Below are 12,256 nucleotides of genomic sequence, written 5' to 3' on the forward strand. Positions count from 1 at the left end.
AGACCAAGATAAGACCCTGTGTGTGAGGAGAATGCACATAGCTGGCATGGTGTCTCGAGTGCACACTTAGAACACAGTAGCTGAAGGTGGTGGGTTCCTAGTCAATAGCTGGTTGGCCACTGTATGAACACAATAGTGAACTAAATGGACCCTTGGTCTGATCCAGCATTGCTCTTCTGCCTTTGATTAATGCATCAAAGACTTCATTGGTCTTATGAAGATCAATGTGAGCTGTTAACCCAGCCAAGATCTGGGCAATGACTGAAGACTTATATATTTCCTGACCCAGCTTCACCAGTTGCAGCTGGGTTTTCTTCATTTGCTACAGCTGGGTCTTCCTCTTCATGAGTAGAGACTTGCTCCCAAGTGCACCTTTCCTCCTGAGTAAACCCTGGCAAAAGGGTGTTCTGGCAGCCAGGCAGGTAGTCTGGCACCAACTCTGAACATCCCACTTTGTCCATAATCACCTGTGCTCTGTAAAGCCAAGGGAGAAGGTAGGAGAGTCATGAACCACAGTAGGGCTAGGGTTAAAGGGGTTCTTTAGGACATCAGGCAAGACACCCCTGCAACAAGACTCCTCCGATTGCCCCATGTCTTCTGAGACAGAGAGGTATGCTGAATGACCAGAATCCTTCCCTGTCAAAGATGTCTTATCTGGGCTTGGGTCAGATGGGAGCCTGGCACAGGGGGAGCAGTATCACCTTTGTAGGGTTCCCGAAGACCCGAACATGCTGAGGGATTCAAACAAATGTATGTACATTGGTTTGTTTAGCATTGAATCCAATATGTGTATCCTGATGCTCCTGCCTATAAATGCTTAGTTCTACCCCCAATAATGTCTGAAAGGGACTGTGGTTATCCCCATTGCAAATTGTTTCACTCTACCATCCAGAACAGCTATTCAAGCTTTAGGGCACAATCTTATGGAGACAGACATCAGCCTCCGAACTAGGATGCTGATGCCTATCCAATGCAAGCCAGACAGAGCACAGAGGGGATCCTCTCCTCTGTGCTCTAGCCACCCTGCATTGGTAGCTAGACACACGTTTTTGTGCATCTAGCCCCAGCTTTGGGGAGGGGGAGGGAAGGGGCTTGGAGACCCGATAGGAAGCTGTCTAAACTGGCTTCTGCTGTGTCCTTCCCTCTCTGCCCCTGAGACTGCCCCCCTTTTCTCCCTCTCTGCACTTAATTTAAAAGTGCAGAGACAGTGGTGGCATGGAAAGAACCATGCCAGCTATGAGAGGGAGGGGGAGGGGAGCACAGTTTCTGGAAACCTAGCTCAAACTACCTCAGTTCCCAGAAACCGAAAAATCCTGTGGCCATCTAGACAGTGCCTAGTGGCCATAGGATTGCTCTTCCCCTTTCCTTTAGAGGAAAGGAAAGTTTCCTCCTGTGCAAGCACCAGGTCATTACTGACCCCTAGAGGGACGCTGCTTTCATTGGCGTTTTCATGGCAGACCATAGTCTATAGAGGAGTGGTTTGCCATTGCCTTCCCCAGTCATGGCTACCTTTCCCCCAGCATGCTTGGTACTCATTTTACGACCTCGGAAGGATGGAGGGCTGAGTCGGCCTGAGCCAGCTACCAGAGACCCAGCTTCCACTGGGATCGAACTCAGGTCATGGGGAGAGTTTCGGTTGCAATACTGCCGCCTACCACTCTGCGCCACATGAGGCTCTGCCTTTAGAGGACAGAACCCTAAAGTATTGCAATTTTTTTGGCCATAATTGTTTTTGTTTCGTTGTTACAGATGCATAGTTGAGGATATATTCCAGAGCTACAGCTGCAAGCACACAGAGTGGTGTACTAATAATCCCTCCAAAACTGGCATCCCAAAACGGTGAGCTGGAAATCTATTAACACCTTTTATTTTAAAGTCAACTCCAAAACTCAAAATTCATTCCTTTCTTTCTTTCCTTTCCTTTCCTTTCCTTTCCTTTCCTTTCCTTTCCTTTCCTTTCCTTTTCTTTTTTGGCCAAATCAATGCTTTAGAAAGTAGGGACATAGGAATTTTCTTTATACTGGGCTAGATCATTGGTCTTTCTAGCCCAGTACCAGACCCCTGCACAACTCACTTAAGTCCCATTCATTTCATTGGGTCTACTCTATGTAGGACTAACATTGGATACTACCCAATGAATGGCAGAGGCTCTCCAGGGTTTCAGCCAGAGGTCTTTTCCAGCCCTACCTGGATATGATAGGGATTGAATCTGGGACCTTTTGCATGCAAATCACCACTGAGCTACAGCCCTTGCTCAACTGTCCTGCTGAAGTTCTACCCACCATAGTGATTTTGTCTCATAGAATCATAGAGTTGGAGGGGCCTACAAGACCATCGAGTCCAACCCCCTGCTCAGTGCAGGAAGCCTGATTCCCAGGTGGTCTCCCATCCAAGTACTAACCAGGGCTGACCCTGCTTAGCTTCCGAGATCAGATGAGATCAGGTGCATCCAACCGTTTGCTCAATATCATAGAATCACAGGGTTGGAAGGGGTCTACAAGACCATCGAGTCCAGCCCCCTGCTCAGTGCAGGAAGCCTGATTCCCAGGCGGTCTCCCATCCAAGTACTAACCAGGGCTGAACCTGCTTAGCTTCCGAGATAGATGAGATCAGGCACATCCTACCATAGTAGGTATGGGGTACCTAATGACCAATGTAACAAGACACGTTGTTAAACATAGGGAATGATCAAACCCACAGAGAAAGCTACTTGCCCAAGGTAGCACACACACACACACACACACACATATACATACATATATATATATATATATATATATATATATATATATATATTTAAAATTGATTTATCTGAATTCCATCTCACTCCCTTGCTGGCTGTTCTTGCTTCAGCATAGTGGTGCAGGAGATGCAGTTCATAACTCCTAGTGACAGGCACGATATTGATATCCACCAAAGTGCCTGAGGGGAAAGAGAAAATAAACACTTGATAAAAGTATGATTTAAGATTAATAGTTGTCTTGTGAAGATCCATGATAAAACATCCCATAAAAAGATTACTTGTGCCTGCAGTACTGAAAGGCTCTTGCAGTCATGGCTGAGTGAAGCCGAAAAGAGAGAAGAAAGTCTAATTTCAGAGCAGGTTTATCTCGGTCAGAGAATGATCCCTGCCTCAGAAATACTGTAAAAAAGTGGTGCATTACTTCATGTGAAGACACTGTGACCCATACGTAATTAAATATTGGGCTGCATCAAAACTGGCATTGGACTCATATTTTGGATCAAAAGCTGGGATTTCAGAGAGGAGACAATTTAGGACATCTTTCATGATTCCCAGCTTACGTGGATACACCACACATGTGCTGGAGGAACAAAGCCTTTGTGATGCCTGCATTCTTCATGGTGTAAATCAGGTCCTCTTGGTTTCTCTGCCACATCTGGAAAGAACCATGAGGTGGCCACATCTGGCAAGACTGATGAGGTATCTACAAGTAGCATTTCTTTACATGCCACTTTTTGGCAATTGTTAACATGACCCATCTATACATATCAGTGACATGAAGAACACATGTTTTGGCATTGAGACAAGGATCACCATGTGCCATGGGGAAATTGGGCCTTTTAGTGGGGGGAATTAGCAACCATACAAGCAAGCACATACATGGGGAGTATTGAGATGGGACTGGTAACCGTTTGGTTGATTCAGTAGAGAGGAGGTAGGAGGCAACAAGATCAGGAGGGAAGAGCAACATACTGGTGATATGGAGATGAGGCGGCTAACAGCAAATAAGGAGAGGGAAGGGTGATAGGTGTCAGATAGATTATTTATTTATTTATTTGTTTATTTGATTCATACCCCACCTTTCTATAAACATGGCACTCAAGGTGGCTTACAAAACAATGTAAAATAGACTAAAATAACAAAATACATTAAAATACAATCAAAGCATAACCATTACAGAATAAAAACAGCACCCAACCCACAGACTGACTTACAGGCCAAAGGCCTTCTTGAATAAAGCGGCCTTTGCCTGCCTCCAGAAGGATAGCAGAGAGGGAGTGAACCCTTCCTCCCTTAGGAGTAGGGATGTCAGAGAATTTCGCCACGAATCTCAGGGAGGCTGAATGCCAGCGCATTCACCCCCCCCCCGAAATTGGTGGCGAAACGGTCTGCCCCCCCCGCCCCCCCCCCAGGACGGGACTTACCTTGGGCGAATCCTCCTGGCTGTGGTGGTTCAGAGGTGGCTGTGGCGGCCGGTCTTCTGACCGGCCGCCGCCGCCGCCATTTTCAGTAAAACAAACAAACAAACGTGATAGGCTACGTAAAGATTTATGTAGCCTATCACAGCTAGAGTTTTAAAAAATACCGTGATAGGCTACGTAAATGTTTACGTAGCCTATCACAGCTGAGTAAAAACAAAAAACAAAAAAAATGCACGTACGCAAATGGCGGCGCCCATGGGCGCCGCCATTTGCGTTCCTTATGTTGGCACGTCTAGTCTACATAAACATTTACGTAGAGTATGGCGAAAATAAGGGGAACACAAATAGCATAGCGTCTACACTATTTGCGTTCCCCTTATTTTTGGTGTAGTCTATGTAAATGTTTACGTAGACTAGACGTGCCAAAATAAGGAACGCAAATGGCGGCGCCCATGGGCGCCGCCATTTGCGTACGCGCTTTTTTTTTTACTCAGCCGTGATAGGCTACGTAAACATTTATGTAGCCTATTACTGCTGACTGCAGGGATTCAAACGGTGGCAGCTACGGCCGCCGCCATTTGCGAGCCCAGCCGGCCAGGATTCAGGGGTGGAGGGATGGAACGCCTCTCCCCCAGCCAGAATTTCAGGGGGAGGGACGGAGCGCCTCCCCCCCAGCGTGAATCAAATTTCATTAAAGGTAAGTGACTTTTGTACACTTCCACAGCCTGGGAGTGGCCACTGAGTGAGAAGGCCCTATCTCAAATCACCACCGAACACACTTCTGATGCTGGTGGCCTCAAAAGAAGGTCTCAAAAGTGGTCTCAAAAGAAGATCTTCTCCAGAAGATCTTAAGGACTGGGCAGGCTTGTATGGGAGAAGGTGCTCTTTCAGGTAGCTTGGTCCCAAGCCGTGCAAGGCTTTATAGGCCAAAGCCAACACTTTCAATCCTGCCTGGACTAGGGATGTCTGTTGCTGGAAAATCTGGCCCTTTGGGGGCTTGCTGGACTTCTGCAGTGCACCCAACTCAACTTGTGAGCTGAGTAGGGATGGCGGAGAATTTCTCCCCGAATCTTCGGGGGGCCGAGCGCCAACGCATTCGGCCCCCCGAAATCGGTGGTGAAATTCTCTGCCTCCCGCCCCCCCCCGGGATGGGACTTACCTTTGGCGAATGTCCCTCCAGGCAGCGGGTCCCGGCGGCAGTTCGTCGGCCTTTCGGTGGGGACGGGGGCAGGGGCGGCAGCTGGTCTTCCGACCGGCTGCCGCCGCCGCCATTACAAAGTGTAAAAAAACCCAAAAAACCCGTGATAGGCTACGTAACGATTAACGTAGCCTATCACGGCTAGATTTCCAAAGTCAGCCGTGATAGGCTACGTAAATCGTTACGTAGCCTATCACGGGTGACTTTGAAAAAAAAAATAGCGCGTACGCAAATGGCAGAGCCCTATGGGCACCGCCATTTGCGTTCCTTATTTGGTCCTGGTAGTCTACGTAAAGATTACGTAGACTGCGTAGTCTATGTAAATCTTTACGTAGACTACCGGGACAAAATAAGGAACGCAAATGGCGGCACCCATAGGGCGCTGCCATTTGCGTACGTGCTTTTTTTTTCCAAAGTCACCCGTGATAGGCTACGTAACGATTTACGTAGCCTATCACGGCAGACTTTGGAAATCAAGCTGTGATAGGCTACGTTAATCGTTACGTAGCCTATCACGGGGGCTTTTTTTTTATTGCAATGGTGGCGGCGGCAGCTATTTGCGTTGCCCTTATTTTCGCCGTAGTCTACATAAAGATTTATGTAGACTACAGCAACCAAATAAGGAACGCGAATGGCGGCTCCCTATGGGGGCCGCCATTTGCGTACGTGCTTTTTTTTTTTTAAAGTCACCCGTGATAGGCTACGTGACGATTAACGTAGCCTATCGCGGCTGACTTTGGAGATCTAGCCGTGATAGGCTACGTTAATCGTCACGTAGCCTATCACGAGGGCATTTTTTTTTTTTTTAAACTTTGGATTTCGCGGCCAGGCAAGGCGGGAAGCCTCCTCCCCAGCCTGAATTTCGGCCAGGCGAGGCGGGAAGCCTCCCCCCCGGCCTGAATTTCGGCCGGGCGAGGCGGGAAGCCTCCCCCCAAACCTGAACTTCGCGGGGGGAGCAGCGAAGCGCCTCCCCCCCACTGCGAACAAACTTCAAGGACAGGTAAGGGACTTTCGTCCACCCCTAGCAAATAGAGAGTTGGACAAATTGCAGCTGCAAATTGCATACATTTGTGTAATTTGAACAAATTACAACCGTGATTTGTGCCAATAGTTTATGTAAATTATGTAAATTGTGCAATTTTCACCAATTATGCAAATTTGTGCAATTTGTGGCCATGGTTTATGTACATCTGATCACTGAGGTTATCAAAGGGCATGCTCCCGGTGGGGATGTGCAAATCCATCCCCATCTGGGTTCTCCGGGCACCTGCCTAGCCCCTGCCCCCACTTTCCGGTCCCTGGACCACATTTGAGCACCTCCACGTGTGCCAAAATGTGAAATTTTGCAAATGCACATATTTGAATATGCATAGAAATGCACATTTTTGCACATGCACAAATATGTGCATTCACAAAATGTGCATTTTCGCCCATATGCAAATATACACATTTTGCAATTGCCATCCTATTTTTTCGAAAAATGGCAACAGCAGAGCTCAACAAAGCTTTTGGGGTGAGTGTGGGCCATTTGCTGAGCATGGGCAGGGGGCAAGCAGGGGAAGGGGCTCAGTGAGCGGAACTCAGGAGGGTGGGCAGGGGCAGGTTTGCTGGATTTCCAAACAGAATCGGGCACCCACACCATCCCTAACTCCCGGTGGTTCCTCATCGGTCAATGGCCCGACTGAAGTCCACCCAGAGAAGAGTCTTCAGTGTGGTGGCTCCCATCCTATGGAACTTCCTGCCTCTGGAGGTAAGGCAGGTGCCAACACTGGGTTGTTTTTGATAACTCTTGAAAACAGCTCTTTTCCAAGAAACCTTCCTTTGTTTACCAGCCTTGGTTTTATTCTGTGTGTGTGTGTGTGTGTTAAAGTATAAGTTTAATATCATGTTTCATTCTTTTTATCATTTACTTATTGATTGATTGATTGATTGATTGCATTTATGTATTTATTGCATTTATATCCTGCCTTTTTCCTCTTTCAAGGAACCCAAAGTGGCTTACATTATCATCCTCCTCTCCATTTTATCCACTCAACAACAACCCTGTGAGGTAGTGTGGGCTGAGAGTCTGTGACTGGCCTAAAGTCACCCAGTGAGCTTCCATCTTCAAGTGGGGACTAGAACCCAGATCTCCCAGCTCCCAGTCCAAGAATCTAGCCACTACACCATGCTGGCTCTCTTTTGTTCATTTTATCTCTTGTTTTTCACTGGTTCAGAATCTGTTTAGACGTGGAGCAGTATAGAAATGTTGTAATATAAATAAATATGGCTGGAGCCCCCTGATGTCTTGCTCCAGATTAGTAGGGATGTACGAAAGTCACTTACCTTTTCGCAGCTTGGATTCGCGGTGGGGGGGAGGCGCTCCGTCCCTTCACCCAGAATCCTCCCTGGGCCAGCTCCGCTCAGTGGCGGCTCTGCAGAGCCGCTGGCCAGGGCTGTCCGCAGCTGGGGATCCGGCCACGGACGGGCTGCTGTGGATGCAAATGGTGGCCGCCGTGGCGGCCGTCATTTGCATCCAGCGAAGCTGCCGTGATAGGCTATGTAAGAATTTATGTAGGCTATCACAGCAAGCCAAAACAACAACAACAACAGCATACACAAATGGTGGCAGCTACGGCGGCCGCCATTTGGGTTCCCTATTTTTAGCCTTTTTAGCCTACATAAATATTTACGTTTATTGTGACGATAAAAAGGGGAACGCAAATAGCGTAGTGGGTGCTATTTGCGTTCTTTTTTTTTCCCATAATAGCTTAACATAAATATTTACGTAGGCTAAAACGGCAGGAAAAAAAGGAACGCAAATGGCACCCACTATGCTATTTGTGTTCCCCTTTTTTTTGCCGTAATAGCCTACGTAAATATTTACGTAGGCTAAAACGGCTAAAAATAGGGAACGCAAATGGCGGCCACTGTAGCTGCCGCCATTTGCGTACACTGGTTTTTTTTTGGCTTGCCGTGATAGGCTACGTAAATACATAAGTAGCCTATCACAGCTATGATAAAGAAGCAAATGGCGGCCGCAGGGTGGCTGCCATTCGCAAGTCAGCTTGGACGGCAGTAGGTAAGTGCTCCGTTTTGCGCACCTTTCATGGGTTGGGGGGGCGGGGGCTTCGGTCCGCCACGGATTTCAGGGGGCCAAATGCACTGGCATTTGGCCTCATTGTAGCTGCTGCCATTTGCGTACGCTGGTGTGTGGTTTTTTTTTGGGGGGGTTAGCCGTGATAGACTATGTAAATACTTACGTGGCCTATCACGGCAGGCTGTCTGGATGCAAATGGTGGCCACTATGGCAGCCCATCCTCTGCCAGAACTCCAGCTGCGGACGAGCCTGGCCGGCTGCTCCAGAGAGCCGCCGTGGAGCGGAGGTGGCCGGGCAGGATTCCGGGGGAAAGGACTGGATCGCCTCCCCCCCCCATTGAGGATTCCAAGGGGAGGGATGGAGCACCTCCCCCCCACCATGAAAAATTCTGCGAAAAGGTTAGTTTCGTACATCCCTACCCAAAAGTGTGCATTTTTGAACACAAAAAGATTTGCACGTTTCCAAGCATGCACCCCAAACACCCCCCCACCCCAGGTAGGCTACATTTCAAAGTGCGCATTTTAACAAAACACACATTTTTCAAATGCAATTGCAAATCTGAGATTTTGCAAACATTTCTCAAAAAAGCACTCCTGCTCAAGTTCACATTTGGGATTGCAAATGTGATGTATTCTATTCATTTGATTTGTGAACAGAATACAATAACCCACTGTGCACACAGCCTATCCTGTTAAAAGCAAATATCCTTTTGTAAGCAAAGGGAGATACTTGTGGGAGAGTCGAACCTTATGGGGCATGTAGAAGAGCGGCTTGATTGGACCCTACCTTTTAAAATAAGCAATGCCTTTTCCTCCCATTCATCATTCATTCATCATCCATTATCCCAAATAAATAGATGCACATTTAGATGTTGTTCACAAAGGCCCCAATCTCTGAGGAAGCTCTTCTCCATTGCTTAGCTGCCATTCCTTTCAATAGGGCTTGCACTATGCATTTTCTTGGAGGATTAAGCCCAAAATGTTCAACTCACTCATTGTATCCAACATGTTATATAGTTTCTGTGATAGAAGTAGATATCCTTCTAAACCCCTGTGGATGTAGCACAAGAATAATTTTTGTGTTAGAATTTGCTCTACAGAAGGCACACATTTTCTCATCTTTCTGACAATAGCATAGCAAGGGAAAAGACTGAAGTTCTCACTTCACTCAATTCAGAACATAAATACTAGCTCACATCTAATAGAAACACCATATTCTCAGTCTGTCTGTCTCCCTCATTCTCTCTATGAAATTATTGTCTTTATGAGAAATGGAAATTCTGCAGTTAAAAGTCTCATCTGGGAAATGGCACCTGCTTGGGAAATATTCTTTTTTTTTTTTTTTAAACCCTCTTTCTAGACATCATAAAGGATATTGGCAAGCTTTGATGAATTGTTTTCACAGACTTTCCCTTTCCAATGCATTGGTAAGAATATTATATAAACACTTCTTGGCTGTGATCCAATGGCCAAGGCCAAACAGAGGTGGCCACTTATATATTTCTCTCTGTGCTGGTGCAAACTCCTGCTGTCCACATTATGGGCACCATTAACTGTGTGGATGAACCAAACTTTGTGCATCAAGAACAAGCTTGACTTTCCTTGTGTGAGGTCCTTATGTGAGATGGTTGTACAATGGAATGCCTATAAGCTTCTCTGCAGAGAGTAATCTGGACCATTGCATAGCCTGCAAAGGGCTTTCCATGCAGGGATGTCAGAGAAATCTACAATGGATTCAAACGAGTTCAGATTTATGTGAATATCAAATTTCCCATCATCCCCAACCAGCATGGCCATGGGAGCTGTAGTCCAATGCATCTGGCGGGGTGGGTGGGTAACTGGTTGGGTTAGGCTGCCTCGCGCGTGCGCACGCGCGCACACACACACACACACACACTCCATTAGCCACAGTAATGGTGAGAAGCTGGTGAGCCCATATACCACAGCTGAGCAAACAGTTTTTGACTTTTTGTTTGTTTTGGGGGTGGTTCCAAAGTTAAGAAAGAGCAGAACTTCCCTGAGAAGCCTTGCTAGTCTTATCAAAACTCTCCTCGGCTTCCCTTGAAATTTCCAACAAGTTTTCTCTTGAGCGAGAGAACCCCCCAAATTTACTCCCAGTTTTGCTTGAGGTGAAATCAGGGCTGGGGTGAAGGGTGGGCATGAACAGATACTTGCTGATGGTCCACACCCCAGCACACCCCCCCCCCGACAAGAACCCTCTGGAGTTGCTCCTCCTCTTCACCATTGCAACCTTCTTGTTTACCCTCCTCTCTGTCTCTCTGGCCCAGACAATGATGACAGTGAGAAGGAACAGAAGAGAGCTTCGGCTATTGGGCGGTATAGAAATGAAATGAATAAATAAATAAATAAATTGATGCCACTGCCTCCCTGCTCACTGGCTGTCTGCTTTTCAAGCAAGAAAGTGGCAGCACTGATGGGAAAGAGGATGACGAGCTAAGCAGCAGGTGACAGTGGCCATGAGAAGGTGGATTCACTGAGGGAGGGGGCATTAAGGCTGTATTGCCCAAGGACCCTCAGAAATCTGGAGCTGGCACTGGATGAAATGTTCGTGGCAATACTTTGGCCTGCATGTGGCAGCCACCATAGGTGCTTGGGTCCTCAATCCCACCCCCTGTCATTCTAAGAAATGAGCAGATGGTTAGAATTGTGGGCTCTTCTCTCTCTCGTTCTCAGAAAGAGAATGATTCCAATTTATTATTTCTTTGATGAGAATGAATTCCTTCCCTACTGCTATACGCCTGTCTGGAAAAGCATATATTTATCATCACTTAAACCAACAACTGTGTGAGAAACCAGCAGGGCTCCCATTTAACCTCTTTTATCGGCATTCTCTGCAGAGGTATTAGGCATATTGAGTGCTAATGAATTATTTAAGACTGCTCTAGATATTAAGTGCTTTGCATTGTGGACTAACAGCCAGATAAATGCTTTGCAGGGTGGAACACAGGTGCTGGGACAGATCTCAGTAAAAAATGCATGTCTTTGAGAGGGAAGGCTTTGCATTTTGAATAGCCAGACTGGGCCAATTCTGGTCTGACGAACAGAAAGTTGCCTCTTGACCTCAGTTCAGACCCTTATTTTTCTGGACAGCCCATTTTGTCCTCTGGGATCACTTCACGGGCAGTTCCAGGTCATTATGGAGTAGTCAGGAAGGGAGAGGAAGCACAAGTATCTCATGCATCCTCTCCCTATGCTTCTGGTTTCATGATACCCCAGAATATAATCACTGAGGTAGAACTCATACAGTTTCCCCCATCTAATGTTGCTCATCAGTGGGGAAATACCTGCCTGCAGGGGAGGTTAGGCCCACAGAGGTTCCTAATCTAGTCTGTGGACGTTTGGGCACACTCCATTGGACCTCCTCCCTCTTCTCCTTAAGCCCTTCCCCTTCACCTGGAGGCTACCAGAGGCTCATGGAGGAGGTGGTGGAAAGGTGGAAGAGAGGAATCACATGTTATCTCCAATTTGCAAGTGCCGTTTGAGTCTCTTTCCATCCAAGTGGAATGCGAGCAGAGCCGGAGGGAGTAGGGGTGCACGAAAGTCACTTACCTGGTCTCGCAGCTTTTCGCGGTGGGGGGGAGGCGCTTCGCTGCTCTCCCCCCGAAGTTCAGGCCGGGGATGGGAGGCTTCCCGCCTCGCCCAGCTGAAATTCAGGCCAGGGGGGAGGCTTCCCGCCTCACCCGGCCGAAATTCAGGCCGGGGAGGAGGCGCCTCACCTCTCCCGGCTGCAAAATTAAAAGTTAAAAAAAAAAAAACGCCCCCGTGATAGGCTACGTGACGATTAACATAGCCTAT

The sequence above is a fragment of the Heloderma suspectum genome, chromosome 4 (genome assembly GCF_057233095.1).
Source record: "Heloderma suspectum isolate Gila_16-S chromosome 4, 16-S_ref, whole genome shotgun sequence".
In the NCBI taxonomy this organism is placed as follows: Eukaryota; Metazoa; Chordata; class Lepidosauria; order Squamata; family Helodermatidae; genus Heloderma; species Heloderma suspectum.